The sequence below is a fragment of the Passer domesticus genome, chromosome 7 (assembly GCF_036417665.1).
Source record: "Passer domesticus isolate bPasDom1 chromosome 7, bPasDom1.hap1, whole genome shotgun sequence".
NCBI lineage: Eukaryota > Metazoa > Chordata > Aves > Passeriformes > Passeridae > Passer > Passer domesticus.
Genome location: NC_087480.1, coordinates 15,027,053 through 15,043,194, shown reverse-complemented (window position 1 = coordinate 15,043,194; position 16,142 = coordinate 15,027,053). Strand labels below are relative to the sequence as shown.

General features: G+C 44.9%; 1 protein-coding gene and 1 long non-coding RNA gene across 2 annotated transcripts in view; one reads left to right on the top strand and one right to left on the bottom strand.

The window, feature by feature from the left end:
- Window positions 1-6,036, bottom strand: part of GDPD2 (glycerophosphodiester phosphodiesterase domain containing 2) — an 18,105-nt gene extending 12,069 nt beyond the window's left edge. Inside the window, exon 1 of the mRNA XM_064427001.1 lies at window positions 5,915-6,036. The gene's annotated coding sequence lies outside the window, so the exon portion shown is untranslated. The remainder of the gene's footprint in view (window positions 1-5,914) is intronic.
- Window positions 6,037-6,042: 6 nt separating this feature from the next.
- LOC135304521 (uncharacterized) overlaps window positions 6,043-16,142 on the top strand; it is a 33,559-nt gene continuing 23,459 nt past the window's right edge. Inside the window, exon 1 of the long non-coding RNA XR_010365899.1 lies at window positions 6,043-6,149. This is a non-coding gene — a long non-coding RNA (uncharacterized LOC135304521). The remainder of the gene's footprint in view (window positions 6,150-16,142) is intronic.

Below are 16,142 nucleotides of genomic sequence, written 5' to 3'. Positions count from 1 at the left end.
AGGGGACCCCTCTGATCTTCTGCCACTTGCAAAGGACCCGAGAAAGCTGATTTACAGGGAGGTGATGGCATTCTGCAGTGACATAGCAACTGCCAATTTAGGCAGCTCAACACTCGGCTGATCCTGTCCCACACTACTGTTAACAGCTTCTGCACAACTCCTTGGGAGCTCCATGGAATGTGCTGATTAAGGCCTTATCAATGGAGGGTCTGGGGCACTGCAGGAGGGTTTGTGCAGGAACACCCACTGCTCTGCACCCGAAGGAGTAAGCGGAAAGCATTGCAAGGGTCAGGAATATCCCTCAGACAGCAGCCCTGCACACCCAGATTTTGCCAAACGAGAGCAGTTTGGCAGTGAGGTTCACCCATGCGTTCTGCCGACTCTGACACAGACCGGTCACGCTGCTACACCAGGAGCAAAGCTGTGTGCACACAGCGAACCTGCGCCCCAGGAAAGCCCCGGGGATGCAGAGAGCCCATTTCATGGGGGGGAAGGTTGACTGTCAGGGATTGGATTGCAGGTTTTGAGGAGATGAATTAGTGAGCACTGAAGTGAGGTGAAGGATCACTCAAGCCAAGAAACACCTTAGGCAGCGTGTAGGGGAAAACCAGGCATGGATAGAGACTAACGAGATACTGGAGGAGGGGAGGTTGCAGCAGAGCTCCGGGAGATCAAAAAGTTGTGGATTTTAGTGGAGGGAGGCAAAGTTTTTGGAAGAGGCACCCCGGTCAGACAGAGCAGCGGGACAGGCGGCTCTCCGGGGGACTGGGCCCCGTTTGACTGAGCCGGGAGGGAGCCCCGTTCCCGGGGAGCCGAGCTGCTCCAGCCCGGCGCTGCCGAGGGAGCCCCGTTCCCCTGGAGCCGAGCTGCTCCAGCCCAGCGCTGCCGAGGGAGCCCCGTTCCCCTGGAGCCGAGCTGCTCCAGCCCGGCGCTGCTGAGGGAGCCCCGTTCCCGGGGAGCCGAGCTGCTCCAGCCCGGCGCTGCTGAGGGAGCCCCGTTCCCGGGGAGCCGAGCTGCTCCAGCCCGGCGCTGCTGAGGGAGCCCCGTTCCCGGGGAGCCGAGCTGCTCCAGCCCAGCGCTGCCGAGGGAGCCCCGTTCCCCTGGAGCCGAGTTGCTCCAGCCCAGCGCTGCTGAGGGAGCCCCGTTGCCGGGTACCGCCGGTCGCGCCTGCAGCGCTGCCTTGTGCCCACGCGAGGGCGGCAGCGCGGCCTCTCCCGCTCGGCACGGCGCTGAGGGGACAGGAGTGGCGCTGGGGCCGAGGGGAGCCGTGCCCCGATCCCCCACTGAGGCCGCCCTGCTGAGCCCGGGCAGCGGCCTCGGAGCGCTGCCCGTGAGGGCCGGGAGCCGTGCTGGCCACGGCCAGAGCCGCGCGGGCACTGCCGCTGCCTGGCCACCAGACGGCGACCTCGGCCCGCGCTGCTGCCGCGGGAGTGCCTGAGGTTGGGCCTGTCCAAAAGGACAGGGCTGAGCCCAAAGGTGTGGCCCAAAGGACAGGGCTGAGCCCAGAGGTGTGACCCTAAGGACAGGGCTGTGACCCAAAGGACAGGGCTGAGCCCAGAGATGTGGCCCAAAAAAGACAGGGCTGAGCCCAGAGGTGTGGCCCAAAGGACAGGGCTGTGACCCAAAGGACAGGGCTGTGACCCAAAGGACAGGGCTGTGACCAGAGGTGTGACCCAAAGGACAGGGCTGTGCCCAGAGGTGTGACCCTATAGACAGAACTGAGTTTATGGGTGTGACCTAAAGGACAGGGCTGAGCCCATGGATGCCACCCTAAGGACAGGGCTGATCCCTGGTGTGTGACCCTATAGACAGAACTGAGTTTATGGGTGTACCTAAAGGATAGGGCTGAGCCCATGGATGCCACCCAAAGGACAGGGCTGAGCCCGGGGGTGTGACCCAAAGGACAGGGCTGAGCCCATGGATGCTCCCTAAAGTGCAGAGCCGAGCTCAGATTTGATACCCAGAGGACAAAGCTCAGCTCGGGGCTGCAACACCGAGCTCAGCAGACTGACATAAACACGGGCATCATCGACATCCACTTCCCTGCTAAGCCTGATCTCCAGGAGCCAAGTCACAGATGATCAGTAAAGCTGACAACCAGCGTGTATAATCAAACAGGTTTAGCTCTACCTGTCTCACTGAAAGTCAGAGGCATCAGATTTAGTTGGGGAAAAGACAGAAAATTATCTTCCTGTCAACACAGTTGAATGAGCTCAGGTACAACATCAAGTGTTGCATTGATGTAAATAGAGTTTGTGTCCTGCCTTCACTTGAGAAGTGCATCTGTGAGTGTTCTTTTAGATTATGGCAAAGTGATAAAAACATGGAGAGGAATGGTCTAAATAAGCAGAGAAAGTTATGTTGGTGTATTACAGTGCAGATGAAGTTATCTCCCTAGACTCTAAACTTGGTGGTAGAGCAGGTATTTTCAGCACATGTGAGTGACTTAACAGCTTCCTGTTAGGTTCCTGTTTGTCCACTGAGCTGGTCAGAAACAAGTTTTTTTTTCAGGAAAAAAAGGCAAACCATTATTTCAGTTACTTCTGGTTTTTGCTATACTGCACATAGTCTACAATAAACACTCCTTTTAAAAGATGGACTGTTTTAGGGAAAGTTTTCCTTTAATGTAATTTCCTATAGGACCCAGGACCAGGAATAAAAGGAGAAGTCAATAAAGGTTTGTGTAACATTGTTTCACACTCTTTCAGCTTGTAATAGACAACAAAAACTCAGGGTTTCACCATTTCTCTACTTTTAATGCTTAAAAGCCAGTGACACAGACTGTGCTTCCACCTCAGCTAGTAGCAGACCTACATAAACTGATAGACCAAGGCAATGGTCTCTGTCATTAATCTAAAATCAATCTGCAGTAATATAGATTTTGCTATATATTGAAGCTGTCCTGCATAGGCACATTAAGAAAATTAAGTTGTTTGAAAGAACTAATCAGACAATGAACTGCCTGCTTAAGGGGAGGGTGTATGATCATGGCAGTAGTCTCAATTTTTTTCCTAAAGGCCAGAAGCTTATAAAGAATTAAAGTCTGCAGTGAGCAAGCTTTGAATCAGATTTTTTTCCCTCCAGAAGTGGGCTTAGTTAAGGAGATCAGGAATGCAGATTGTGAGAGTATTATTCATCTTGAGGAAAAACCTCTGTGGATGACTGTACTTATTTCAGCTCTTATCATGGAGTTTGTATGACACAAGGCAAATCACTTGACCCAAACTTTTCATGGGTGGTCCTTAAAGGTTTAATTTCCTGTGTACTTGAAAACAGCATGGAGCAGATTTTCAGGAGTGCTAATCACTAACTGTTGTAATTGAGATGAGTGATAGGAGCCCTGAGGATCAAATGCTAAGGAGTGTTAAGAGTTCAAGCCACAGAGGAACAGCAGATCTCAGCTTGGGCACTGCACCAGTGCAGTGTTTAGCCCCACTGTTTTGATAGGAATCCAACACCTCTCAAGGGCTTGTGGAGATTAAGGTAGAGAAAACACAAGACCACAGTAGATCACAGAATCATAGAGTGGCCTGAGCAGGACATGACCTTGAAGACCATTCAGTTCCAACCCTCCTGCTAGGGGCAGGGACACCTTCCACTAGAGCAGGTTGCTCAGAGCCGCATCTTACCTGACAAGTTCTTCCAGGGATGGGGCAGCCACAGCTTCTCTGGGCAACCTGCCAGTGCCTCACCACCCTCACAGTGAAGAAATTCTTCCTGACATCTAATCTAAACCTACTGTCTTTCAGTCTGAAGCCATTCACCCTGGTCCAGGCACTCCAGGATCTTGTGAAAAGCCCCTCTCCATGTTTCTTGTGGGCTTCCTTTGGAAAGCCACAATAAGGTTCTTTTCTCCAGGCTGAACAATCCCAATTCTCTCAGCCTTTCCTCCTAGGAGAGGTGTTCCATCCCTCTAATCACCTTGGTGGCCTCCTCTGGACTCTCAGCCAGCTCCATGTCCTTCCTGTGCTGGGGACCCCAGAGCTGGAGGCAGCACTGCAGGTGGGGTCTGACCAGAGTGGAGCAGAATCCTCTCCCTCCCTCCCCTGCTGCCCACAGGGCTTTTGCTGCAGCCCAGGACACTCTTGGCTTTCTGGGCTGAGCCTGCACATGGCTAGGTCCTGTCCAGCCTCTCATCCCCCAGCATCCCTGAGTCCTTCTTGTCAGGATAAGCCACAGTTAAAATGCTCTGTAAATTTTATATTACAAAATATAGTTCAGAAATAATTTTTAGGCACAGTGTCATGTCATACCTAAAGAGAAAAACAAAAAATTCAAACAGGCAACTCCTGCTTTCATTAAAAGACAAAACCAGTTATCAGATTCTGATAGTTATACCTTGCAACACATGCCATGCTTCATTCATGATTTCAAGGACCAAAATATTTGCTTTTGTTCACATGCAGCTCTTTCTTTTTGGAACTTGAACTAGTTTAGAATTTGAAGATGTTTATAATTTGTCATTTCCTAATTGCCTTATTGCATACTTAGCTGAAGTCACAGAATAACAAACTTGGCAAATCTTAAGTATTAAATTTAGGATGCAGCAGAAGGTATGCTCACAGGCTGCACTCGCATGCAATTTTGCATCTTAACTGCATATCTTTGTGTTTTGTGTAATCTATACAAAGGAAGTCAACTAATTTAATTATAGCACAACTGTTTTTTCTGGTAAGTCCATTTCCTTTATATGGATAATTAACTCTACTGGAAGTTAAATTGTAGGTATAAATTACTGAAAGTGGCAACACTGATATTCTTAGATCTGGTTTCACCTGCTCTGCATGGAAAAGCACTTGACTAGTGGTCTGTGTTATTTTCTGATCAATATTTGTGGGTTTTTTTCCAGGAAAAAATATAATATTTACTCCGTCAATAAAACAGCTTATGTGCCACTTACTGCCATTGCTCTACTACAAACCCATTTGTAGTTAGGGTTTTTAATGCTTGCTTGCTAACTTTTAAGACATGCCATTATTTTTGCACTGGGATAAGCCTTTACTGTGGAGTGTTTGCTCCTGCCACACATCTAATTTCTGCTCAGAGTTACAGTTACTGTAGAACAGCATTTTCCCCCCTTTCAGCATGTAAAAGCAGCTGCAAGATCACTGTGTTAGGTCATGCTGTGGAACACAAAATTGATTTGTTGCTTGAGCTGCCTTTCTCTCCTTATGGCTTCAGAAGCCTCCCATGAAGTCATTACCACTCACTGATGTTACTGTGAAGCCACAAACTTTGTTACAGCATTAGTGGGGACCCAGCAGCTGTCTGCTAGAATAAACCCCTGCAGCAGCATTTATGTCAAAAATGAGCTGAAGTCCTTGACAAAGAGTTCAACTCTCCAGCTATAAGGAGGACGTGTTAGGATACAGCCCAAGCTACAGAATACCTTAGCTATTACTTTGCATTAAAGTACAGCACTGAGGTCAGTCCTTGCCCAAGGAGTGTCCCTTCAGATCCCCTGTGAGCCTTACCACTCATGGGATTCCATCCTCTCTGCTAACCCAGGCACAGAGAACAAAGCCCTCTTGCACACTTATTTTGCTATCCCTTTCTTGTTCTCAGCAAGCTCACTTAAGAGTAGGGAACAGTTCTGTGAGTCACAGTGTGCTGCAGTCATTAATACTCCCACTGTACTTGCGGTGCTACTGTGCTTTTTCTCTTAATACCTATAAGCTGTTGCTGTTAGACAGCTTTGCAGAGCTATTAGAGCCTGTCCTGCAGCCTTTAGAGAAACAATTAATTATATTAGATGCTTCTATAAAAGCCAATTCCTCACACATATAGCTACATTCTCTGTTTAATAGTAACTGCAAACAACTAAATTAAAACTAAACCTGAAGAAAAAAACTCCAAAAACAACCCCAAAAAGAAGCCCCTAGATAAAGAAAAGGCCCAAACCAGCCCCACTTACCAGGCAGAAGTAACTCCTTGTTTCACACTCTCGACTGTATGGGAACAACAGCTGTTTGCCATTGCCAAATTTATAGGAGCAGCCTCCAGAAGTGTGCTGAGGGTGGGTTTATATAAGGGCCCTGGCTGGGGAGTGCTCAGTAATGTGGTGGAGTTGTGGGATTTGTGTGTCCTTGGGTGGCTGGTGGTGTAGCTGTGTCATAGTGAAGTCAGTATGTACTGTTGTTAGAAGAGAGGTAGTTCTTATTTATAAAGCTAACATTTTGGGTCTAGAATACTTAGATGTTATTTATCTACTTTAGGTATAATTTCCTTGCTGGTTTCATTTATGATTTATTGTCTTGTACCTCTTTAAGGTTTTTTCAAGCTGTAAATATCTTTAGGTACAAGCTCTTCTGATTTTTTTAGCATAGGTAAAATATTGCAGTTCTTAAAGAAGAATGGCTTTAGTACCATCTAGCATGCATTTTCTTACTTAACTGTTATAGATGCCTACTGTGGGTTTCTGTAGTGGCTCTCTTTTAGTTACTACTGTGTGAATTTTCTTCTGACCCTTTAACTAGTGCAAAGGGTTGTGAGGGATTTCTAGCTAGTGGTCTGCGTTTGTATTATTTTTCTTTATATTTTCTCAGAGCTACTGTGTAATCAGTACCTCTGGGGCTTAGCTTTTGGCTGTCTGTGGTTTCCAATATTCAGTATTTATGGTCCAAATACTTATTTTGGGGGGCAAAGGTGTCTGCCTCAGGCAGCTGAAGGGTTTGTGCAGTTTTGAGGACAGCATTTTCAAGTTTAACCTTTTATCATTTGTATCCTCTGAAAACTGCACCGCAAGAGATCCTTGCTGCTTTTTCAGGTGTAAAGGTTGACAGCATGGAGAGGCTTGACATTGTGTCTGAGCTGTTCTGAGGAAGAGTTATCACTAGGAAATACAGCAGAAAGCTGGGTTTTTTTGGTAGCTGATTTTCTGGAATCCCACCAGCTTGTTCCTATGAAGTTTTAATTAATGATTTGAAATAATGATAGAATAATTATATCATGCTTCGAGGTAGTTTTGCTTTTGAGTCAGTAAAAGCTTCACAGATTCAGATGTTATTAAGACCAGTTAAATAGTAACTTTGGAGGTAGTGTACTTAAAACAGCATGTGTGTGTCTTTAGTCCTTTTTTCCCAACTTCATTATAATTCAAATTCATGCAGTTACAGCTTGTGCACTTAAAAATGTGCCAATTGCTTTCCCTCACAATGTAGCTTGTGGTAAAGTACCCTTTTATCCTTTTTTCCAAGTTGTTTTTGGGTTTTGCTCCAAAACCCAAGGAAGTATTTGATCCTGTGTCCAGAACAGAATGTATTTTTTGTATTTACATTGGGAAATAAAACCAGACTTGTAGTTCTTGTCTCCTGTGTTGCAGCACACATGCACTAATACTCTCTGAGCACCTGTAGGCATTCCTGTGTAGTGTTTTCTGGATAAGGTACTTACACAGAGATCTAAGGGTTGTTTCTGGAGCTTACCTTATCTGAAGAAGGTGCTTGAGTGCCCAGAAGAATTTCTGTTCTTTGGCAGAACTGGGCTGGTCCGTGCCTTACAAAGGTGTTACTGGAATTGGTGAAGCGGATGCAGAGGTGATCTCCCTTCTTGATCACTGCAGGGTAATGCTGAAATGGGAGGGTTTGTTGCGTGAAATCCTGAACTCCAGCACTGTGAGGAAAAGAAGCACCCCTGGGAAAAAAAGTCTCAGCCAGCAAGCCCTGATAAGACCTGAAATGGTTGCTGAGATGAAAAATGCCACTCATAAACTTGCAGCTGTCACTGAAGGTACCACCACAGCTTGTACCTCATTGCATTAGAGCTGTAGGATATGTACAGCTCTGGGAGGAAGGTGATTGCTGCCTCAGGTACTTGCACTTGCTTGCCTTGTCAGGTGCAGTTACTGACAGATGGCTGTGAGGAGCTGAGAATATGCCTGGCTCAGCATGGAGGCTTGTCTTGGCACTTGGGCTGTTTTGTCACTGTCAGGCTTTGTTTGTGGGTTCTGCAGGGTTATACAGGAGTAGAGCAAGTACTGCATGTATTTGAGACAGCCCTTACATGTAAAGTCTGGCACGGAAGAAAGCTGGTTGGCAAAGCAAATAAAAAATGGTAGGGAGGATATAGGGGAATACATTCAGGAGGAATCTGAAATGAGCAAACCCCAACAGGGATGCAGCAATGACTGAAGGTTTGCTGGGAGGTTTAGTTGGGTGATAGGATATCAGGAATAAAACTGCAAAGCTTAGATGGATGTTGTTGGAGCCTTGTGTCCACATGGAGTTGTGTGGCACTGGTGTGTTGGAGGTGTTTGCCAAGGATGTTCGAACTTCTCAGATTAAGGCTCTTGGCTAATGAACATACAGTCAGCAGTTTAGAAGGATTTACCTAAATAATAATGTATGTTTCACTAGTTTGTGTGTGTTATGTAGGTGTTTTATATTATGTTAAATTCTGAATGAGTCTCCCTGGGTGTTAGTCACTTGGTTAACAGAGTTAGGTTATGTGACCATTAATATTTCTGTGAAATATTCTAATTATGTTTTTTCTGAAGGTTTTTTCTGTTGTGTGAAGCCTAGATAAGTGTTATGCTTTCTGTTTCTATAAAACACATGTAAACACATGACAAAACAAACACCCCCACCAAATGCCAAAACACAAACACAAAAAACCCAAACTTACTCTAAATCTGTTGTGACTTAAGCAAAGGTGGCAGGTAACAGCCTGACTGCAAATGCTAAATCAGGTGATTTTGTCGCTTCAGGAATGTGGCTGCATTCAGTCACAGAGGGATGAAACATTTGGAATAGCTCTCTAAATGGCAGGGGACTGGTAACCCGGATGGTTCTTTCTGGCTCTTTAATTTCCTACCCCAATGTCTTGAGTTGCTGAAGTTCCAGGGCTGTCCTTTCCTGTTCCCTTTAGATAAATGCCTGCTTATCCCTTTTAAAGACCATGGGGAATCCTTGAGCAGTGCAGGTGGGATTGTTGAGAACAAATGTGGTTTTTTTTGGTATAAGAGCACAGGCCATTCCTGGTGGTGTTCCAAGTCAGTGGACTCTTTCTGCCAATGTGTTGTGGCAGTGAGTGCAATAAACTCCCCTTGCTGCCTCTTGAAGTGTGTGGTGTGGATCCCTTGTGCAGCAGGCACCTCACATCTGTCAGGTAGTTAGTTTTTGACTTTTGTGAATGAAGCTGTCTGTGCTTAAAAGCCAGGGCCCTAAAAAGCCCTGACATCTGCATCCTAAATTGTATTCTGAGTATATAGGAAGAAACTCATCTGAGATGAAATGGAATGTGAAATGACGTTCAGCTGGGAAGAATATAGATTTACTGCTGGTGATCAGAACAGTTTCTGTTAATAAAAATAAAGCATTGTGCTGAGGAAAGTTAAACAGATACTTAATGGTGTTTCTATAATCAATGTGAAACATGCAAATGAGGTTGCCAGATGGTGCAAGAGAAACTCTCGTAGATTCTAGCAAAATAAATAACACTTCTTGCAGTGAAAGTCAACAACGAACAGAAATACTTATAATGCATTCTCTTACAGTAATAGGATATTCATGAACAAATCATAGATTCCAGGTTAATCTATCACTACCAGAGGGAGGTGCCAACATCTCAAATATTGACAAAATTTTTTTCTTGGGTTATTTAATTTTTCAATTCATCATTAAGGAATAAAATCAATGACTCGAGCCCCTATTTGAAGGAAGTTTTAACCTGAGACCACTCTACTTGAATAGAAGCCCTGAAAACAAACATGAGTGCAAAATCTCAGGCATGCATAACTAGAAAGAAGTATAAGTAATCTTAGCTTGGAAAGCAGGGTCTTAAAAACTAGACTGAGATATTTATTCTGCATCAAAAGGCAGATCATACTGATGACTCTGAGACAGCATTTGCTCTTAATGATGAAATGAAGTTTTTCTTATCCAGAACTTCTATACTTCAAGGAGCAGCATGCATTTTTACTTGTATTATTTCTTGATGGCACTTGCCTGGAAATTACCAGGATGAAACCATTTAAATTCCTACACACTAAGCAGTGTATTTGCTCATCTCAGTTTTTAATCTGTTAAGAAATGCTGTGTTTAAAATGAAAACCTATCCTATATATAGTTATTTTTTTTTCCCACACAGTCTGTGATAGGCTGGTGTAGCTTTTTTTGAAAGAAATATATTTGACTAATTGCAGAGGTATTTGGTAGTTTTCTCACACAAGTTTAAAAGTCTTCATTTACCTTCCTGTGCCATCCCTGTGTGTGGATGTGTTGTGCTGCTGGAGGCAGCAGGCTGGGCCTGGGGGGAGGCACTGCTAAACTCTGATATCTGTGTGTCCCAGCTGATGCTGCTGGAGAAACAAAAGACTGAAACTGTTCTCCGGAATGCTGGAATGGCCTTCATGCAGGAAGAGAAGGCTCCTAGAGAGAAGTGTAAGAATGAGATAGTCTGACTGGCCCCCAGGACTGGGGAGGCAGAGGAGGAGCTCTGAGCAAAGTTCAGAACACAGGACAGCACTTGCTGCAGGCTCAGGTGGATTCTTGTGCAGTCCAGCTTCAGCTGATCGTGTGCTCCTGGGTACTCTGAGCATTTGTTAGCAACTTTGAGGGAGGCAATCTCTTTTGATTCATGGAGCATCATCACATTGGGGATCTAACTCTCATAATTCTTGAAAATAATCACAGTGCCTGAAGATTGAAGAGTTTCAATGAAAAGATCTCTGAACTGGAAATAGGTTTTGTGGTAGGGAGCTGTTGTGTTGAAGACCTGGCAATTTTTGCCTGAAGATCAGGCAATTTTTCTGCTTGGAAGTCTAGTGTCTTAAAGCCAATTCAGTGTGTGGTTTCTTCCTGAGAGTTGGAGCGAGATGACCTTTAAGGTCTCCTACAACCCAAACCATTCTATGACAAAGAATTCAGGTGAGATAAGCCTCAGCAACATGCGATTAAACAAGAGTGCAGGCAGTCTCTGGGGGCTACAGGGACCTGCCTGGGAGTACAAGCTACTGCTGGTGGTATGTCCATATGGAGCTGCAGTGCCAGGGGGTGGCTTTTTGGGAAGAGTGGTAGTGGCAGGTGCAGCCAAGGGCCCTGCTGCAGTGGGCAGATGGTTGTGATTCACTTCAGCACTTGAAGTAACCGTTCAGGATGCAGGCATTATCTGGGATTTATGTGCCAGCCAATGACCAAGCATCTGATCTTTAAATCTGTTAAAACACCTAAAGATCAGAGAAAATGCACTTAAGAACAGTATGAATTTCTTAGTTGCTGAAACCAATGAGATCAGTGCCTTGTGGTATCTTAGTCTAATCACTGGGCTGTGCTTGTCACACAGTATTGTTTTCCTTCCCCATGATCACTCTTTTATCATGGCTCTTCTTGATTCTGTTCTCCTTTTGAAGCGCTGTCATTCTTTTTTTCCCCCTCACAGCACTGATGTGAGCATGAAAATCCAGATGAGCCAGAAACAGGTGTCAGCTGCATGTTGCAGAGTGCCAGTCTAGCTCAGCACTGCAGCACTCTGCAATACTGAGCACTTGGCAGCGTGCAGCCTCCTCTCCTGCACGTGCTGTGACAGGCACCTGTGCTGCTGCTGGTGACTGGGCACTCAGACACAGCAGGAGCTGCTGGTTCAGAGGAGGACCTCAGATTGCTTAAAAACTGTGAGAGTATTAAAGCCCAGGGATTTCTTTGCTCAGCTTCCTCCCTGGAAGTAGTGCCAGCTCAAGCTGGATTTGTGTTACTGTGCCATGAGCCAGTGAGGATTCCTGTGTGAGTGTGGGGTGTGCAGGGAGCCAGGTCCCACTGGGTCACTGGAGCTGCCACTGCAAAGGGGCTTCAGTCCCAGCAGGGACAGTCTGGGGTGGTGCCCCTGGGACCCCGGGAGTGGCACCTGAAGGGTCACACAGGAAAGTTTCCCTAACATCTGGGAAATGCGAGGACACAGGGCCAGAACTGGAAGCTGACAGGTGTGCTGTCTTGAGGGTGGCTCAGTTTTCCTGTTTTGCTCCATTTCTTTCCTTAGCTATCTCTTCCATTTCCTAGTTCCTGTAGGCAGCATGTCCCTAGGAACAGGGCTTTGTACTGGGCTGTTTGCCTTTGGGTGAGCAGAGGTCCTTAAGATCATTTATTGTTCCCTAAAGTGAAGATAACTGCCAGCACTGCTTTCATACTGAAAATACATACATTATGCAACAAGTATCATTGTTTTCTGTATAAATATGACAGTGTTGACATTAAGAATACCTCTCATGTCCCTAAGTTCCCAGTATATTCCTTGAGCCTACATAGTAGCTAAACCATCCATGTATGAGTTTTCCTGCAATGAGCCCCATTCCTGAAGCATGTGCTCTATCTGCTGCTCACAGAATGATGCATGTGAATTATTAATGATGTAAATTACTTTGAAACAAGCTGAGCTGAGCCATGAACCCAGGGCAACAGTTTCTGTGTTACTCCAGGGTCAGGGGTGAAATACACTGTATGTTAATGTGGTGATAGTATAAAGATCAAAAGTACCTGCAATATCCTGGAGTCCATAAAGAGGCAGCAGCAGAAATGTAATAAAAATAAAAGGAACAGCCCCTACTTGTTTCTCTCCTTGGATTTGCTGTCAGGTTTGTGATGAAGCACCAGGGCTGGAACTGTTTTGCCAGAGATATCAGGCCTGTCTGAGATCCCCACTGTTTTATTTTACTCTTTATTTGATCTTTTACTTGATTTGCCTCTTAACCTTGCACATTACACCTGCCATTATGCACAGTTGCTAAACTGCTGTTCAATTTACCCCAAGTGCATGATGTTTTATGTTGAAATTGTTCAGCTAAACTCCTGTGTTGTTTCTTAGCTTTCATCAGGGCAAGTTGCTCTCTGGCTTGCAGTGGGGAGCCAGATTCAGAGCAGTATTGATGTGTTTTTCCCCGTTTTCAAGGCAGGGGAGACACAGCCAGGCATTTTAACCTCTCTTCTGTGAAGACATTGTAAAATATAAATAGACAATCTTCAAACACCACTGGTGAGCGTATCTTGGGAGTTTCTGAATATATTATTCTTTCAGGAGTCTCTTGAGTAAATAGTTGAATAAATTGCATTCTTACACTGTGGTATTGGACTGTTGAATAAAACAACATAACTACGTGCTGCTTTGATATTTTTATTAGTATTAGCAGGAGATTTGGGAGCATTTACTTATTTGTACTTTATTGTGTGTTTGTGCTGCACCATGCTGTGCTAATTCAAAAATCCCAAAGTGAGTAAAAACATAATGTACTACTTTTTGCTAGAAGTGTCATTGCATTAGGCACTGGACTAATCCCACCTGAGATGCTGAGTGGCTCTGAGTCATGAAATTAAAATGGAAATTTCTTGAGAGGTGCTGAATTTACAGAACTCGTTACAGAGTTTGCAACCCATCATTTATAAGCCCAGCCTTTTTTTTCCTCTTGGAACATATGGATGACAAATGGAGAGGTTTTCTTCAGCTCTTCCAGCAACCAGTGATTAAATTTACAGAACTGCTTTAACATTTCTCAGCTCTAGCTGATATAATAAAACATTTTATCACTGACTGGGTGGTCCCCATGGTACTGAGCTGTATGACACTTTTCAGCATCAGGCCAGCTGTTGTTTTTATTTCAGACTAAATCTTCCAAAGATGAATAGCATGTAAAATTAACAGTTTCTTGCCAGGGAAGTTTGGAAAATTGTGTAAGTTTTTGTTTTAGTCTTAGGGCAAATCTATAACTTGGAGTAGCTAGCCTGAGAACATGGTGATGGATTATCATGTTTGATCATAGCTCTGCATTGAGAAGCCTGACATGATAGGGAATGTGCCTTCCCTGAAAGAGATACTGCATTGGATGAGGAAGGATTTCAAGTCTGCATTTTATTTGTGTTTGAAACGTTGCTCTTCAGAGTTTGTTGTTACTAGGAAGCATCTTCTGGCAGTTCAAGATACATCTCAGGATAAACAAATTCTGTCCTATTAATATTTTTTTCTCTAAATAAATTCTTGCTAATGAAAACCTTCCCCACCTCATTGTCACATGCAAAGATGGAGCTTTTGAAGTGACTGTCTAGAGGCTGGGGCCATGTGGCATGGCATAGCGTGCAGCATGATGTGTTCTCATGCCACAGAGATTCTTCAGGGAATGGCTGAGTCAGGAGCTGTTCACACGACACAGCAGGGAAATGGCTCTTCCTGCACAGTGCAGGGGAGACAGACATTCTTACCCTTGTTTATCCTCGTCTTTCTACTTGTATAAATTCTACTTAAGGAAAAATTGGAGTGGAGAGTGGAGGTCAGAGCAGGAGCAGCTGTGGCCTGTGTAGCATCTTCTGTAATCATCTTCTGTGTTCTGCTGTTCCAAGTGCTTTGCTCTAGTGGGTGAGCACTTGGGTTCCTGACACTCAGGACACCTGAGACCCAGTGTGCCATGACATGCTGGGTAGTGACACTGCGGGGACAGTCATGCTGGAGGCTAGAGCTGCTCCTGCTTAAAGCCTTGCAGGCACTACTGAACAAGCTCTGCTTCTCACAAGGTTTAATACCAACAATTGGCTATTAAGCAATTCTCTGCCTCGGGCTTAGAGCTCCATCTGGATGTGAACTTGGCAGAAACTTTGTGGCTCGGAGGGTCTGGTCTCATGTGAAGCAGCAGCTCCTTGCTCTTTCTGCTTCTTTCCCTGCCTAGGGAAGCTGAGAAGGACAAGACTCTTGACTCTTTATTCAAGGAGAGAGCTGATGTAAATTTTAATTTTTTTAGCTGCTCAGTTCTTAAGTTAATAGTAGCAACCATGTGACCTCACAATGAGACATTCATAGTCAGGTCGTTTTCTTATTGAAACCTGTTGTAAAATAGGGGACGTAGATTGTTCCCCAAATCAAGGAATTCATCAAATGGAGCCTGTGCTTTGAGCTGGCCATGTGCATAACTCCATTTCTGTTTAGCATGATATGTGCCTGAAGGAGACATTTCAAAAGCTGAGAGCACAGGATGCTTAACAGCTCCTTATACCTATAGAAATTCCCTGAGTGATGTCCTGAACAGGACATTCTGTCATTTATCAATAACAAAGTTTCTTTATTTAATGTGAAGTGGCTGCAGCTGCAGTCCTTCAAGTGAGGTATTTCCTCTACACTGCACACAAGGGTAATGAACTCTAAACTTGAACAGGTACAGAGAAAGATGACCAAGGCAATGAATTTCCTGTTTCATGAGCAACTGGAAAAGCCTGGCCTGTAAAACCTACCAAAAAAGGTGAGGAGTATAGTTGCTTTCTTCGGTGCAGCAAGGAGTTAAGTACCAGAGAGAAAGGAAAAAGTCACATTGGAAGACAGCATTTCCACAAGTACAGGTGGGTCCAAATAAATCAGGCATAATTAAATCAGTTAATAATCAGCCTAAAAATAGATTGCCCCAAGAAGGTCTGCAAAAGTCTTCTACTAAAGGTAAAGGAGACACAAGTGTTAACTGCCTTTGAGATGGTGTTTGGACAGTTCATGAACAGGAGGGTATGATATGGTGCTCATTCTCAAGGGCTGGGAAATTCTGCAGCTCTTTACTGTGACAGCCAGTGTCTGGTGGAGATATTTAAGCTGAAATGTTCTCTCTTGGTCTTTGAATCGGAACTGAATTAAACTCAGTGGAGGCTGGGAGAAAAATGTGAAAATATAAGTGCCTTGAAAATGCTTTAGTTATTATTAAAACAGGCAGCAAAAGATTGTCAGCCACATCTGGCAACAGCAACTGTGGGGGATGCTAATATCTGTCCCATTGCCAGTAATTTTTTTGAAATACCAACAGAGAATAACACTAAATAAAATGCATAGTTCCTCTCCCTTTGAGCACAGCTGAAACCAACTAAAGAGTTGCTTTGGGAACAGAAGGTCTTGTTGCGTGGTGTCCCTTTCCAAAGTTTTGGCGTGAGACACGCAGATCCTGGGATGCTCCCCAGGCTCACACCAGCACCAGGGGGCCGTGAAGGAAGGGGATTGCAGTGACCTGGCCAGGTGTGTTTATTGCAGCCTGGGCACCACTGCACGTGCTGCCATTGATTGCTTGTGGGCTCTGATGCTGGAGATGGCCTCCGAGTGAGAAGTTGTCCCCCAGATTTAATGGTTGGGTGTTGAGATGATCCCATAAAAGCTTTGGTTCTGGTGCATGCAGGAAAGGAAGGCCTGGAGTGTTCATGGAT